The sequence below is a fragment of the Pristiophorus japonicus genome, chromosome 17 (genome assembly GCF_044704955.1).
Source record: "Pristiophorus japonicus isolate sPriJap1 chromosome 17, sPriJap1.hap1, whole genome shotgun sequence".
In the NCBI taxonomy this organism is placed as follows: Eukaryota; Metazoa; Chordata; class Chondrichthyes; family Pristiophoridae; genus Pristiophorus; species Pristiophorus japonicus.
This window is the reverse complement of record NC_091993.1, coordinates 62,233,617-62,254,794: the sequence shown is the minus strand read 5'-3', so window position 1 is coordinate 62,254,794 and position 21,178 is coordinate 62,233,617. Positions and strand designations below refer to the sequence as shown.

Below are 21,178 nucleotides of genomic sequence, written 5' to 3'. Positions count from 1 at the left end.
AAATATATATTCCACAATACAGAATGAGACATATGTTCCACAATACAGTGAGATATATATTCCACAGTCCAGTGAGATATATACACCACAATACAGAATGAGATGTATATTGCACAATACAGAATGACATATATATTCCACAATACAGCATGAGATATATATTCCACAGTACCGAATGAGATATATATTCCACAGTACAGAATGAGATATATATTCCACAATACAGTGAGATATATTCAACAATACAGAATTAGACATATATTCCACAGTGCAGAATGAGATATATATTCCACAATGCAGTGAGATATATTCAACAATACATAATTAGATATATATTCCACAGTGCAGAATGAGATATATATTCCACAATGCAGAATGAGATATATATACCACAGTACAGAATGAGATATATATTCCACAGTGCAGTGAGATATATATTCCACAATACAGAATGAGATATATATTCCACAGTACAGAATGAAATATATATTCCACAATACAGTGAGATACATATTCCACAATACAGAATGAGATATATATTCCATAATACAGTGAGATATATATTCCACAATACAGAATGAGATATATGTTCCACAGTGCAGTGTGACATATATTCCACAATACAGTGAGATACATATTCCACAATACAGAATGAGATATATATACCACAGTGCAGTAAGATATATATTCCACAATCCAGTGAAATACATATTCCACGATACAGAAGGAGATATATATTCCACAGTACAGAATGAGATATATATTCCACAGTACAAAATGAGATATATATTCCACAATACAGAATGAGATATATATTCCACAGTACAGAATGAGACATATGTTCCACAATACAGTGAGATATATATTCCACAGTCCAGTGAGATATATATACCACAATACAGAATGAGATGTATATTGCACAACACAGAATGAGATATATATTCCACAGTACAGTGAGATATATATTTCACGGTACAGACTGAGATATATATTCCACAATACAGAATGAGATATATATTCCACAGTACAGAATGAGATATATATTCCACAGTACAGTGAGATATATATTCCATAGTACAGAATTAGATATATATTCCACAGTGCAGAATGAGATATATATTCCGCAGTACAGAATGAGATATATATTCCACAATACAGAATGAGATATCTATTCCACAGTACAGAATGAAATATATATTCCACAATACAGAATGAGATAGATATTCCGCAGTACAGAATGAGATAAATATTTCACAGTACAGAATGTGATATATATTCCACAATACAGTGAGATATATATTCCACAATACAGAATGAGATATATGTTCCACAGTGCAGTGAGATACATATTCCACAATACAGTGAAATACATATTCCACAATACAGAATGTGATATATATTCCACAGTACAGAATGAGAGATATATTCGACAATACAGAATGAGATATATATTCCACAGTGCAGAATGAGATATATATTCCACAATACAGAATGAGATATATATTCCACAGCACAGAATGAGATATATATTCCACAGTACAGTGAGATATATATTCCACGATACAGAAGGAGATATATATTCCACAGTACAGAATGAGATATACATTCCACAATACAGAATGAGATATATATTCCACAATACAGAATGAGATATATATTCCACAGTGCAGAATGAGATATATATTCCACAATACAGAATGAGATATATATTCCACAGTACAGAATTAGATATATATTCCACGTACAGAATGAGATATATATTCAACAGTACAGTGAGATATGTATTCCACAATACAGAATGAGATATATATTCCACAGGCCAGAATTACATATATATTCCACAGTGCAGAATGAGATATATATTCCACAGTGCAGAATGAGATATATATTCCACAATACAGTGAGATACATATTCCACAATACAGAATGAGATATATATTCCACAATACAGTTAGATATATATTGCACAGTACAGTGAGATATATATTCCACAGTGCAGTGTGATATATATTCCACAATACACAATGAGATATATATTCCACGTTCAGTGAGATATATATTCCACAATACAGAGTGAGATATATATTCCACAGTACAGTGAAATATATATTCCACACTATCGTGTGATATATATTCCACAACACAGTTTGAGATATATATTCCACAGTGCAGAATGAGATATATATTCCACAATAGAGAATGAGATATATATTCCACAGTGCAGAATGAGATATATATTCCACAGTACAGTGAGATATATATTGCACAGTAAAGTGAGATATATATTCCACAGTACAGTGAGATATTTATTCCACAATACAGAATGATATACATATTCCACAATACAGTTAGATATATATTCCACAGTGCAGTGAGATATATATTCCACAGTGCAGTGAGATATATATTCCACAATACAGAATGAGATATATATTCCACAGTACAGAATGAGATACATATTCCACAGTACAGTGAGATATATATTCCACAATACAATGAGATATATATTCCACAGTACAGTGAGATATATATTCCACAATACAGAGTGAGATATATATTCCACAGTACAGTGAGATCTATATTCCACAGTACAGTGAGATATATATTCCACAGTATAGAATGAGATATATATTCCACAATACAGTGAGATATATTCAACAATACAGAATTAGATACAGATTCCACAGTGCAGAATGAGATATATATTCCACAATACAGAATGAGATATATATTCCACGATACAGAAGGAGATATATATTCCACAGTACAGAATGAGATATATTTTCCACAGTGCAGAATGAGATATATATTCCACAATACAGAATTGATATATATATTCCACAGTACAGTGAGATATATATTCCAAAATACAGAATTAGATATATATTCCACAGTACAGTGAGACATATATTCCGCAGTACAGTGAGATACATATTCCACAATACAGAATGAGATATATATTCCACAGTACAGAATGAGATGTATATTCCACAAAACAGAATGAGATATATATTCCACAGCACAGAATGAGATATATATTCCACAATATAGCATGAGATATATATTCCATAGTATAGAATGAGATATATATTCCACAATACAGAATGAGATCTATATTCCATAATACAGTGAGATATATATTCAACAATACAGAATGAGATATATGTTCCACAGTACAGTGAGATCTATATTCCACAGTACAGTGAGATATATATTCCACAGTACAGAATGAGATACATATTCCACAATACAGAATGAGAGAAATATTCCATAATACAGTGAGATATATATTCCACTATACAGAATGAGATACATGTTCCACAGTACAGTGAGATATATATTCCACAATACAGTGAGATATATATTCCACAGTGCAGTGAGATATATATTCCACAGTACAGTGAGCTATATATTCCACAGTACAGTGAGATATATATTCCCCAGTACAGAATGAGATATATATTCTACAGTACAGTGAGATATATATTTCACAATACAGTGAGATATATATTCCACAGTATAGTGAGATATATATATTCCACAGTACAGTGAGTTATATATTCCACAGTACAGTGAGATATATATTCCACAATACAGTGAGATATATATTCCACAATGCAGTGAGATGTATATTCCACGGTACAGTGAGATATATATTCCACAGTACAGTGAGATATATATTCCACAATACAGAATGAGATATATATTCCACAATGCAGTGAGATGTATATTCCACAGTACAGTGAGATATATATTCCACAATACAATGAGATATATATTCCACAGTGCAGAATGAGATATATATTCCACAATACAATGAGATATATATTCCACAATACAATGAGATATCTATTCCACAGTACAATGAGATATATATTCCACAGTACAATGAGATATATATTCCACAGTACAGTGAGATATATATTCCACAATACAGAGTGAGATATTTATTCCACAGTACAGTGAGATATATATTCCACAGTACAGTGAAATACATATTCCACATTACAGAATGAGGAATATAATCCACAATACAGTGAGATACATATTCCACAATACAGTGAGATATATATTCCACAATACAGTGAGATATATATTCCACAGTACCAGAATGAGATATATATTCCACAGTACAGTGAGATATATATTCCACAATACAGTGAGATATATATTCCACAGTGCAGTGAGATACATATTCCACAGTACAGTGAGATATATATTCCACAATACAGTGAGATATATATTCCACAGTACCAGAATGAGATATATATTCTACAGTACAGTGAGATATAAATTCCACAATACAGAATGTGATATATATTCCACAATACAGAATGTGATATATATTCCACAGTACAGTGAGATATATATTCCACAATACAGAATGAGATATATGTAGTCCACAGTACAGTGGGATATATATTGCAGAATACAGTGAGATATATATTCCACAATACAGAATGAGATATATATTCCAAGTACAGAATGAGATATATATTCCACAATACAGTGAGATATATATTCCACAGTACAGAATGAGATATATATTCCACAATTCAGTGATATATATATTCCACAGTACAGTGAGATATATATTGCACAATACAGTGAGATATATATTCCACAATACAGAATGAGATATATATTCCAAGTACAGAATGAGATATATATTCCACAATACAGTGAGATATATATTCCACAGTACAGAATGAGATCTATATTCCACAATACAGAATGTAATATATATTACACAGTACAGTGAGATATATATTCCACAATACAGAATGATATATTTAGTCCACAGTACAGTGGGATATATATTCCACAATACAGAATGAGATATATAGACCACAATACAATGAGAGATATATTCCACAGTACAGTGAGATACATATTCACTATAAAGAGTGACATATATATTCCACAGTACAGTGAGATATATATTCCATAATACAGTGATATATATATTCCACAGTACAGTGAGATATATAGTCCACAATACAGTGTGAGATATATGTTCCACAGTACAGTGAGATATATATTCCATAGTACAGTGAGATATATATTCCACAGAACAGAATGAGATATATATTCCACAATACAGTGATATATATATTCCTCAGTACAGTGAGATATACTTTCCACAGTACAGAATGAGATATATATGCTATAGTAGTGAGATATATATTCCACAGTACAGTGAGATATATATTCCACAGTACAGAATGAGATATATATTCCACAATACAGTGAGATATATATTCCACAATACAGAATGATATATATGTTCCACAGTACAGTGAGATATATATTCCACAGTACAGTGAGATATATATTCCACACCACAGAATTAGATATTTATTCCACAATACAGCATGAGATATATTTTCCACAGTATAGAATGAGAGATATATTCCACAATGCAAAATGAGAAATAATTTCCACAGTACAGTGAGATATATATTCCACAGTACCAGATGAGACATGTATTCCACTACACATAATGATATATATATATATTCCACAGTACATTGAGATATATATTCCACAGTACAGAATGAGACATATATTCCCCAGTACAGAATGAGATATATATTCCACAATACAATGAGATATATATTCCACAGTACAGTGAGATATATATTCCACAATACAGAGTGAGATATATATTCCACAATACAGATTGAGATATATATTGTACAGTACAGTGAGATATATATTCCACAATACAATGAGATATATATTCCACAGTGCAGAATGAGATATATATTCCACAGTACAATGAGATATATATTCCACAACACAATGAGATATATATTCCACAGTACAGTGAGATATATATTCCACAATACAGAGTGAGATATTTATTCCACAGAACAGTGAGATATATATTCCATAATACAGTGAGATACATATTCCACAATACAGTGAGGTACATATTCCACAATACAGAATGAGATATATATTCCACAATAAAGTTAGATATATATTGCACAGTACAGTGAGATATATATTCCACAGTACAGTGAGATATATAGTCCACAATACAGTGTGAGATATATATTCCACAGTACAGTGAGATATATATTCTACAGTACAGTGAGATATATATTCCACAGAACAGAATGAGATATATATTCCACAATACAGTGAGATATATATTCCTCAGTACAGTGAGATATACATTCCACAGTACAGAATGAGATATATATACTACAGTAGTGAGATATATATTCCACAGTACAGTGAGATATATATTCCACAGTACAGAATGAGATATATATTCCACAATACAGTGAGATATATATTCCACAATACAGAATGAGATATATGTTCCACAGTACAGTGAGATATATATTCCACAATACAGAGTGAGATATTTATTCCACAGTACAGTGTATATATATATATATATTCCACAGTACAGTGAGATATATATTCCACAGTACAGAATGAGATATATATTCCACAATACAGTGAGATATATATTCCACAGTACAGAATGGGATATATATTTTACAGTACAGTGAGATATATATTTCACAATACAGTGAGATATATATTCCACAGTATAGTGAGATATATATATTCCACAGTACAGTGAGTTATATATTACACAGTACAGTGAGATATATATTCCACAATACAGAATGAGATATGTATTCCACAATTCAGTGATATATATATTCCACAGTACTGTGAGATATATATTGCACAATGCAGCGAGATATATATTGCATAATACAGTGAGATATATATTCCACAATGCAGAATGAGATATATATTCCACAATACAGAATGAGATATATATGCCACAGTACAGAATGAGATATATATTCCACAGTACAATGAGATATATATTCCACAATACAATGAGATATATATTGCATAATACAGTGAGATATATATTCCACAATACAAAGAGATATATATTCCACAATAGAGAATGAGATACATATTCCACAATACAGAATGAGATATATATTCCATAATACAGTGAGATATACCACAATACAGTATGAGATATATGTTCCACAATACAGAATGAGATATGTATTCCATAATACAGTGAGATATATATTCCACAGTACAGAATGAGATGTATATTCTACAGTACAGTGAGATATATATTTCACAATACAGTGAGATATATATTCCACAGTATAGTGAGATATATATATTCCACAGTGCAGTGAGTTATATATTCCACAGTACAGTGAGATATATATTTCACAATACAGTGAGATATATATTCCACAATGCAGAATGAGATATGTATTCCACAATTCAGTGAGATATATATTCCACAATACAGTATGAGATATATATTCCACAATAGAGACATATATATTCCACAGTACAGAATGAGATATATATTCCACAATACAGAATGAGATATATATTCCACAATATAGAATGAGATATATATTCCACAGTACAGAATGAGATATATATTCCACAGTACAGAATGAGATATACATTCCACAATACAGAATGAGATATATATTCCACAGTACAGTGAGATATATATTCCACAGTGCAGAATGAGATATATATTCTACAGTACAGTGAGATATATATTTCACAATACAGTGAGATATATATTCCACAGTATAGTGAGATATATATATTCCACAGTACAGTGAGTTATATATTCCACAGTACAGTGAGATATATATTCCACAATACAGTGAGATATATATTCCACAGTACAGTGAGATATATATTCCACAATACAATGAGATATATATTCCACAGTACAGTGAGATATATATTCCACAGTACAGTGAAATATATATTCCACAATGCAGAATGAGATATATATTCCACAGTACAGTGAGATATATATTCCACGGTACAGTGAGATATATATTCCACAGTACAGTGAGATATATATTCCACAATACAGAATGAGATATATATTCCACAATGCAGTGAGATGTATATTCCACAGTACAGTGAGATATATATTCCACAATACAATGAGATATATATTCCACAGTGCAGAATGAGATATATATTCCACAATACAATGAGATATATATTCCACAATACAATGAGATATCTATTCCACAGTACAATGAGATATATATTCCACAGTACAATGAGATATATATTCCACAATACAGTGAGATATATATTCCACAGTGCAGTGAGATACATATTCCACAGTACAGTGAGATATATATTCCACAATACAGTGAGATATATATTCCACAGTACCAGAATGAGATATATATTCTACAGTACAGTGAGATATAAATTCCACAATACAGAATGTGATATATATTCCACAATACAGAATGTGATATATATTCCACAGTACAGTGAGATATATATTCCACAATACAGAATGAGATATATGTAGTCCACAGTACAGTGGGATATATATTGCAGAATACAGTGAGATATATATTCCACAATACAGAATGAGATATATATTCCAAGTACAGAATGAGATATATATTCCACAATACAGTGAGATATATATTCCACAGTACAGAATGAGATATATATTCCACAATTCAGTGATATATATATTCCACAGTACAGTGAGATATATATTGCACAATACAGTGAGATATATATTCCACAATACAGAATGAGATATATATTCCAAGTACAGAATGAGATATATATTCCACAATACAGTGAGATATATATTCCACAGTACAGAATGAGATCTATATTCCACAATACAGAATGTAATATATATTACACAGTACAGTGAGATATATATTCCACAATACAGAATGATATATTTAGTCCACAGTACAGTGGGATATATATTCCACAATACAGAATGAGATATATAGACCACAATACAATGAGAGATATATTCCACAGTACAGTGAGATACATATTCACTATAAAGAGTGACATATATATTCCACAGTACAGTGAGATATATATTCCATAATACAGTGATATATATATTCCACAGTACAGTGAGATATATAGTCCACAATACAGTGTGAGATATATGTTCCACAGTACAGTGAGATATATATTCCATAGTACAGTGAGATATATATTCCACAGAACAGAATGAGATATATATTCCACAATACAGTGATATATATATTCCTCAGTACAGTGAGATATACTTTCCACAGTACAGAATGAGATATATATGCTATAGTAGTGAGATATATATTCCACAGTACAGTGAGATATATATTCCACAGTACAGAATGAGATATATATTCCACAATACAGTGAGATATATATTCCACAATACAGAATGATATATATGTTCCACAGTACAGTGAGATATATATTCCACAGTACAGTGAGATATATATTCCACACCACAGAATTAGATATTTATTCCACAATACAGCATGAGATATATTTTCCACAGTATAGAATGAGAGATATATTCCACAATGCAAAATGAGAAATAATTTCCACAGTACAGTGAGATATATATTCCACAGTACCAGATGAGACATGTATTCCACTACACATAATGATATATATATATATTCCACAGTACATTGAGATATATATTCCCCAGTACAGAATGAGACATATATTCCCCAGTACAGAATGAGATATATATTCCACAATACAATGAGATATATATTCCACAGTACAGTGAGATATATATTCCACAATACAGAGTGAGATATATATTCCACAATACAGATTGAGATATATATTGTACAGTACAGTGAGATATATATTCCACAATACAATGAGATATATATTCCACAGTGCAGAATGAGATATATATTCCACAGTACAATGAGATATATATTCCACAACACAATGAGATATATATTCCACAGTACAGTGAGATATATATTCCACAATACAGAGTGAGATATTTATTCCACAGAACAGTGAGATATATATTCCATAATACAGTGAGATACATATTCCACAATACAGTGAGGTACATATTCCACAATACAGAATGAGATATATATTCCACAATAAAGTTAGATATATATTGCACAGTACAGTGAGATATATATTCCACAGTACAGTGAGATATATAGTCCACAATACAGTGTGAGATATATATTCCACAGTACAGTGAGATATATATTCTACAGTACAGTGAGATATATATTCCACAGAACAGAATGAGATATATATTCCACAATACAGTGAGATATATATTCCTCAGTACAGTGAGATATACATTCCACAGTACAGAATGAGATATATATACTACAGTAGTGAGATATATATTCCACAGTACAGTGAGATATATATTCCACAGTACAGAATGAGATATATATTCCACAATACAGTGAGATATATATTCCACAATACAGAATGAGATATATGTTCCACAGTACAGTGAGATATATATTCCACAATACAGAGTGAGATATTTATTCCACAGTACAGTGTATATATATATATATATTCCACAGTACAGTGAGATATATATTCCACAGTACAGAATGAGATATATATTCCACAATACAGTGAGATATATATTCCACAGTACAGAATGGGATATATATTTTACAGTACAGTGAGATATATATTTCACAATACAGTGAGATATATATTTCACAGTATAGTGAGATATATATATTCCACAGTACAGTGAGTTATATATTACACAGTACAGTGAGATATATATTCCACAATACAGAATGAGATATGTATTCCACAATTCAGTGATATATATATTCCACAGTACTGTGAGATATATATTGCACAATGCAGCGAGATATATATTGCATAATACAGTGAGATATATATTCCACAATGCAGAATGAGATATATATTCCACAATACAGAATGAGATATATATGCCACAGTACAGAATGAGATATATATTCCACAGTACAATGAGATATATATTCCACAATACAATGAGATATATATTGCATAATACAGTGAGATATATATTCCACAATACAAAGAGATATATATTCCACAATAGAGAATGAGATACATATTCCACAATACAGAATGAGATATATATTCCATAATACAGTGAGATATACCACAATACAGTATGAGATATATGTTCCACAATACAGAATGAGATATGTATTCCATAATACAGTGAGATATATATTCCACAGTACAGAATGAGATGTATATTCTACAGTACAGTGAGATATATATTTCACAATACAGTGAGATATATATTCCACAGTATAGTGAGATATATATATTCCACAGTGCAGTGAGTTATATATTCCACAGTACAGTGAGATATATATTTCACAATACAGTGAGATATATATTCCACAATGCAGAATGAGATATGTATTCCACAATTCAGTGAGATATATATTCCACAATACAGTATGAGATATATATTCCACAATAGAGACATATATATTCCACAGTACAGAATGAGATATATATTCCACAATACAGAATGAGATATATATTCCACAATATAGAATGAGATATATATTCCACAGTACAGTAAGATATATATTCCACAGCGCAGAATGAGATATATATTCCACAGTACAGTGAGATATATATTCCACAGTGTTGAATGAGATATATATTCCACAATACAGAATGAGATATATATTCCACAGTACAGAATGAGATATACATTCCACAATACAGAATGAGATATATATTCCACAGTACAGTGAGATATATATTCCACAGTGCAGAATGAGATATATATTCTACAGTACAGTGAGATATATATTTCACAATACAGTGAGATATATATTCCACAGTATAGTGAGATATATATATTCCACAGTACAGTGAGTTATATATTCCACAGTACAGTGAGATATATATTCCACAATACAGTGAGATATATATTCCACAGTACAGTGAGATATATATTCCACAATACAATGAGATATATATTCCACAGTACAGTGAGATATATATTCCACAGTACAGTGAAATATATATTCCACAATGCAGAATGAGATATATATTCCACAGTACAGTGAGATATATATTCCACGGTACAGTGAGATATATATTCCACAGTACAGTGAGATATATATTCCACAATACAGAATGAGATATATATTCCACAATGCAGTGAGATGTATATTCCACAGTACAGTGAGATATATATTCCACAATACAATGAGATATATATTCCACAGTGCAGAATGAGATATATATTCCACAATACAATGAGATATATATTCCACAATACAATGAGATATCTATTCCACAGTACAATGAGATATATATTCCACAGTACAATGAGATATATATTCCACAGTACAGTGAGATATATATTCCACAATACAGAGTGAGATATTTATTCCACAGTACAGTGAGATATATATTCCACAGTACAGTGAAATACATATTCCACATTACAGAATGAGGAATATAATCCACAATACAGTGAGATACATATTCCACAATACAGTGAGATATATATTCCACAATACAGTGAGATATATATTCCACAGTACCAGAATGAGATATATATTCCACAGTACAGTGAGATATATATTCCACAATACAGTGAGATATATATTCCACAGTGCAGTGAGATACATATTCCACAGTACAGTGAGATATATATTCCACAATACAGTGAGATATATATTCCACAGTACCAGAATGAGATATATATTCTACAGTACAGTGAGATATAAATTCCACAATACAGAATGTGATATATATTCCACAATACAGAATGTGATATATATTCCACAGTACAGTGAGATATATATTCCACAATACAGAATGAGATATATGTAGTCCACAGTACAGTGGGATATATATTGCAGAATACAGTGAGATATATATTCCACAATACAGAATGAGATATATATTCCAAGTACAGAATGAGATATATATTCCACAATACAGTGAGATATATATTCCACAGTACAGAATGAGATATATATTCCACAATTCAGTGATATATATATTCCACAGTACAGTGAGATATATATTGCACAATACAGTGAGATATATATTCCACAATACAGAATGAGATATATATTCCAAGTACAGAATGAGATATATATTCCACAATACAGTGAGATATATATTCCACAGTACAGAATGAGATCTATATTCCACAATACAGAATGTAATATATATTACACAGTACAGTGAGATATATATTCCACAATACAGAATGATATATTTAGTCCACAGTACAGTGGGATATATATTCCACAATACAGAATGAGATATATAGACCACAATACAATGAGAGATATATTCCACAGTACAGTGAGATACATATTCACTATAAAGAGTGACATATATATTCCACAGTACAGTGAGATATATATTCCATAATACAGTGATATATATATTCCACAGTACAGTGAGATATATAGTCCACAATACAGTGTGAGATATATGTTCCACAGTACAGTGAGATATATATTCCATAGTACAGTGAGATATATATTCCACAGAACAGAATGAGATATATATTCCACAATACAGTGATATATATATTCCTCAGTACAGTGAGATATACTTTCCACAGTACAGAATGAGATATATATGCTATAGTAGTGAGATATATATTCCACAGTACAGTGAGATATATATTCCACAGTACAGAATGAGATATATATTCCACAATACAGTGAGATATATATTCCACAATACAGAATGATATATATGTTCCACAGTACAGTGAGATACATATTCCACAGTACAGTGAGATATATATTCCACACCACAGAATTAGATATTTATTCCACAATACAGCATGAGATATATTTTCCACAGTATAGAATGAGAGATATATTCCACAATGCAAAATGAGAAATAATTTCCACAGTACAGTGAGATATATATTCCACAGTACTAGATGAGACATGTATTCCACTACACATAATGATATATATATATATTCCACAGTACATTGAGATATATATTCCACAGTACAGAATGAGACATATATTCCCCAGTACAGAATGAGATATATATTCCACAATACAATGAGATATATATTCCACAGTACAGTGAGATATATATTCCACAATACAGAGTGAGATATATATTCCACAATACAGATTGAGATATATATTGTACAGTACAGTGAGATATATATTCCACAATACAATGAGATATATATTCCACAGTGCAGAATGAGATATATATTCCACAGTACAATGAGATATATATTCCACAACACAATGAGATATATATTCCACAGTACAGTGAGATATATATTCCACAATACAGAGTGAGATATTTATTCCACAGAACAGTGAGATATATATTCCATAATACAGTGAGATACATATTCCACAATACAGTGAGGTACATATTCCACAATACAGAATGAGATATATATTCCACAATAAAGTTAGATATATATTGCACAGTACAGTGAGATATATTATCCACAGTACAGTGAGATATATAGTCCACAATACAGTGTGAGATATATATTCCACAGTACAGTGAGATATATATTCTACAGTACAGTGAGATATATATTCCACAGAACAGAATGAGATATATATTCCACAATACAGTGAGATATATATTCCTCAGTACAGTGAGATATACATTCCACAGTACAGAATGAGATATATATGCTACAGTAGTGAGATATATATTCCACAGTACAGTGAGATATATATTCCACAGTACAGAATGAGATATATATTCCACAATACAGTGAGATATATATTCCACAATACAGAATGAGATATATGTTCCACAGTACAGTGAGATATATATTCCACAATACAGAGTGAGATATTTATTCCACAGTACAGTGTATATATATATATATATTCCACAGTACAGTGAGATATATATTCCACAGTACAGAATGAGATATATATTCCACAATACAGTGAGATATATATTCCACAGTACAGAATGGGATATATATTTTACAGTACAGTGAGATATATATTTCACAATACAGTGAGATATATATTCCACAGTATAGTGAGATATATATATTCCACAGTACAGTGAGTTATATATTACACAGTACAGTGAGATATATATTCCACAATACAGAATGAGATATGTATTCCACAATTCAGTGATATATATATTCCACAGTACTGTGAGATATATATTGCACAATGCAGCGAGATATATATTGCATAATACAGTGAGATATATATTCCACAATGCAGAATGAGATATATATTCCACAATACAGAATGAGATATATATGCCACAGTACAGAATGAGATATATATTCCACAGTACAATGAGATATATATTCCACAATACAATGAGATATATATTGCATAATACAGTGAGATATATATTCCACAATACAAAGAGATATATATTCCACAATACAGTGAGATATTTATTCCACAGAACAGTGAGATATATATTCCACAATAGAGAATGAGATACATATTCCACAATACAGAATGAGATATATATTCCATAATACAGTGAGATATACCACAATACAGTATGAGATATATGTTCCACAATACAGAATGAGATATGTATTCCATAATACAGTGAGATATATATTCCACAGTACAGAATGAGATGTATATTCTACAGTACAGTGAGATATATATTTCACAATACAGTGAGATATATATTCCACAGTATAGTGAGATATATATATTCCACAGTGCAGTGAGTTATATATTCCACAGTACAGTGAGATATATATTTCACAATACAGTGAGATATATATTCCACAATGCAGAATGAGATATGTATTCCACAATTCAGTGAGATATATATTCCACAATACAGTATGAGATATATATTCCACAATAGAGACATATATATTCCACAGTACAGAATGAGATATATATTCCACAATACAGAATGAGATATATATTCCACAATATAGAATGAGATATATATTCCACAGTACAGTAAGATATATATTCCACAGTGCAGAATGAGATATATATTCCACAGTACAGTGAGATATATATTCCACAGTGTTGAATGAGATATATATTCCACAATACAGAATGAGATATATATTCCACAGTACAGTGAGATATATATTCCACAATACAGAATGAGATATATATTCCACAGGCCAGAATTACATATATATTCCACAGTGCAGAATGAGATATATATTCCACAATACAGTTAGATATATATTGCACAGTACAGTGAGATATATATTCCACAGTGCAGTGTGATATATATTCCACAATACACAATGAGATATATATTCCACGTTCAGTGAGATATATATTCCACAATACAGAGTGAGATATATATTCCACAGTACAGTGAGATATATATTCCACAGTACAGAATGAGATATATATTCCACAATACTGTGAGATATATATTCCACAGTACAGAATGGGATATATATTTTACAGTACAGTGAGATATATATTTCACAATACAGTGAGATATATATTCCACAGTATAGTGAGATATATATATTCCACAGTACAGTGAGTTATATATTCCACAGTACAGAGAGATATATATTCCACAATACAGAATGAGATATGTATTCCACAATTCAGTGATATATATATTCCACAGTACTGTGAGATATATATTGCACAATGCAGCGAGATATATATTGCATAATACAGTGAGATATATATTCCACAATGCAGAATGAGATATATATTCCACAATACAGAATGAGATATATATGCCACAGTACAGAATGAGATATATATTCCACAGTACAATGAGATATATATTCCACAATACAATGAGATATATATTGCATAATACAGTGAGATATATATTCCACAATACAAAGAGATATATATTCCACAATACAGTGAGATATTTATTCCACAGAACAGTGAGATATATATTCCACAATAGAGAATGAGATACATATTCCACAATACAGAATGAGATATATATTCCATAATACAGTGAGATATACCACAATACAGTATGAGATATATGTTCCACAATACAGAATGAGATATGTATTCCATAATACAGTGAGATATATATTCCACAGTACAGAATGAGATGTATATTCTACAGTACAGTGAGATATATATTTCACAATACAGTGAGATATATATTCCACAGTATAGTGAGATATATATATTCCACAGTGCAGTGAGTTATATATTCCACAGTACAGTGAGATATATATTTCACAATACAGTGAGATATATATTCCACAATGCAGAATGAGATATGTATTCCACAATTCAGTGAGATATATATTCCACAATACAGTATGAGATATATATTCCACAATAGAGACATATATATTCCACAGTACAGAATGAGATATATATTCCACAATACAGAATGAGATATATATTCCACAGTACAGTAAGATATATATTCCACAGTGCAGAATGAGATATATATTCCACAGTACAGTGAGATATATATTCCACAGTGTTGAATGAGATATATATTCCACAATACAGAATGAGATATATATTCCACAGTACAGAATGAGATATACATTCCACAATACAGAATGAGATATATATTCCACAGTACAGTGAGATATATATTCCACAGTGCAGAATGAGATATATATTCCACAATACAGAATGAGATATATATTCCACAGTACAGAATTAGATATATATTCCACGTTCAGAATGAGATATATATTCAACAGTACAGTGAGATAGGTATTCCACAATACAGAATGAGATATATATTCCACAGGCCAGAATTACATATATATTCCACAGTGCAGAATGAGATACATATTCCACAATACAGTGAGATACATATTCCACAATACAGAATGAGATATATATTCCACAATACAGTTAGATATATATTGCACAGTACAGTGAGATATATATTCCACAGTGCAGTGTGATATATATTCCACAATACACAATGAGATATATATTCCACGTTCAGTGAGATATATATTCCACAGTACAGTGAAATATATATTCCACACTATCGTGTGATATATATTCCACAACACAGTTTGAGATATATATTCCACAGTGCAGAATGAGATATATATTCCACAATAGAGAATGAGATATATATTCCACAGTGCAGAATGAGATATATATTCCACAGTACAGTGAGATATATATTGCACAGTAAAGTGAGATATATATTCCACAGTACAGTGAGATATTTATTCCACAATACAGAATGATATATATATTCCACAATACAGTTAGATATATATTCCACAGTGCAGTGAGATATATATTCCACAGTGCAGTGAGATATATATTCCACAATACAGAATGAGATATATATTCCACAGTACAGAATGAGATACATATTCCACAGTACAGTGAGATATATATTCCACAATACAATGAGATATATATTCCACAGTGCAGTGAGATATATATTCCACAATACAGAGTGAGATATATATTCCACAGTACAGTGAGATCTATATTCCACAGTACAGTGAGATATATATTCCACAGTACAGAATGAGATATATATTCCACAATACAGTGAGATATATTCAACAATACAGAATTAGATACAGATTCCACAGTGCAGAATGAGATATATATTCCACAATACAGAATGAGATATATATTCCACGATACAGAAGGAGATATATATTCCACAGTACAGAATGAGATATATTTTCCACAGTGCAGAATGAGATATATATTCCACAATACAGAATTGATATATATATTCCACAGTACAGTGAGATATATATTCCAAAATACAGAATTAGATATATATTCCACAGTACAGTGAGACATATATTCCGCAGTACAGTGAGATACATATTCCACAATACAGAATGAGATATATATTCCACAGTACAGAATGAGATGTATATTCCACAAAACAGAATGAGATATATATTCCACAGCACAGAATGAGATATATATTCCACAATATAGCATGAGATATATATTCCATAGTATAGAATGAGATATATATTCCACAATACAGAATGAGATCTAAATTCCATAGTACAGTGAGATATATATTCCACAATACAGTGAGATATATATTCCACAGTACCAGAATGAGATATATATTCCACAGTACAGTGAGATATATATTCCACAATACAGTGAGATATATATTCCACAGTACAGTGAGATATATATTCCACAATACAGTGAGATATATATTCCACAGTACCAGAATGAGATATATATTCTACAGTACAGTGAGATATAAATTCCACAATACAGAATGTGATATATATTCCACAATACAGAATGTGATATATATTCCACAGTACAGTGAGATATATATTCCACAATACAGAATGAGATATATGTAGTCCACAGTACAGTGGGATATATATTGCAGAATACAGTGAGATATATATTCCACAATACAGAATGAGATATATATTCCACAGTACAGAATGAGATATATATTCCACAATACAGAATTAGATATATATTCCACGTACAGAATGAGATATATATTCAACAGTACAGTGAGATAGGTATTCCACAATACAGAATGAGATATATATTCCACAGGCCAGAATTACATATATATTCCACAGTGCAGAATGAGATATATATTCCACAATACAGTGAGATACATATTCCACAATACAGAATGAGATATATATTCCACAATACAGTTAGATATATATTGCACAGTACAGTGAGATATATATTCCACAGTGCAGTGTGATATATATTCCACAATACACAATGAGATATATATTCCACGTTCAGTGAGATATATATTCCACAATACAGAGTGAGATATATATTCCACAGTACAGTGAAATATATATTCCACACTATCGTGTGATATATATTCCACAACACAGTTTGAGATATATATTCCACAGTGCAGAATGAGATATATATTCCACAATAGAGAATGAGATATATATTCCACAGTGCAGAATGAGATATATATTCCACAGTACAGTGGGATATATATTGCACAGTAAAGTGAGATATATATTCCACAGTACAGTGAGATATTTATTCCACAATACAGAATGATATATATATTCCACAATACAGTTAGATATATATTCCACAGTGCAGTGAGATATATATTCCACAGTGCAGTGAGATATATATTCCACAATACAGAATGAGATATATATTCCACAGTACAGAATGAGATACATATTCCACAGTACAGTGAGATATATATTCCACAATACAATGAGATATATATTCCACAGTGCAGTGAGATATATATTCCACAATACAGAGTGAGATATATATTCCACAGTACAGTGAGATCTATATTCCACAGTACAGTGAGATATATATTCCACAGTACAGAATGAGATATATATTCCACAATACAATGAGATATATTCAACAATACAGAATTAGATACAGATTCCACAGTGCAGAATGAGATATATATTCCACAATACAGAATGAGATATATATTCCACGATACAGAAGGAGATATATATTCCACAGTACAGAATGAGATATATTTTCCACAGTGCAGAATGAGATATATATTCCACAATACAGAATTGATATATATATTCCACAGTACAGTGAGATATATATTCCAAAATACAGAATTAGATATATATTCCACAGTACAGTGAGACATATATTCCGCAGTACAGTGAGACATATATTCCGCAGTACAGTGAGATACATATTCCACAATACAGAATGAGATATATATTCCACAGTGCAGAATGAGATGTATATTCCACAAAACAGAATGAGATATATATTCCACAGCACAGAATGAGATATATATTCCACAATATAGCATGAGATATATATTCCATAGTATAGAATGAGATATATATTCCACAATACAGAATGAGATCTATATTCCATAATACAGTGAGATATATATTCCACAATACAGTGAGATATATATTCCACAGTACCAGAATGAGATATATATTCCACAATACAGTGAGATATATATTCCACAATACAGTGAGATATATATTCCACAGTACCAGAATGAGATATATATTCTACAGTACAGTGAGATATAAATTCCACAATACAGAATGTGATATATATTCCACAATACAGAATGTGATATATATTCCACAGTACAGTGAGATATATATTCCACAATACAGAATGAGATATATGTAGTCCACAGTACAGTGGGATATATATTGCAGAATACAGTGAGATATATATTCCACAATACAGAATGAGATATATATTCCAAGTACAGAATGAGATATATATTCCACAGTACAGAATGAGATATATATTCCACAATTCAGTGATATATATATTCCACAGTACAGTGAGATATATATTGCACAATACAGTGAGATATATATTCCACAATACAGAATGAGATATATATTCCAAGTACAGAATGAGATATATATTCCACAATACAGTGAGATATATATTCCACAGTACAGAAT

At 30.6% G+C, this 21,178-nt stretch overlaps 1 protein-coding gene across 3 annotated transcripts in view; it reads left to right on the top strand.

Moving 5' to 3' along the window:
• dram2b (DNA-damage regulated autophagy modulator 2b) overlaps positions 1-21,178 on the top strand; it is a 252,349-nt gene that overhangs the window by 112,382 nt on the left and 118,789 nt on the right. The gene's annotated exons all lie outside the window — the stretch shown is intronic.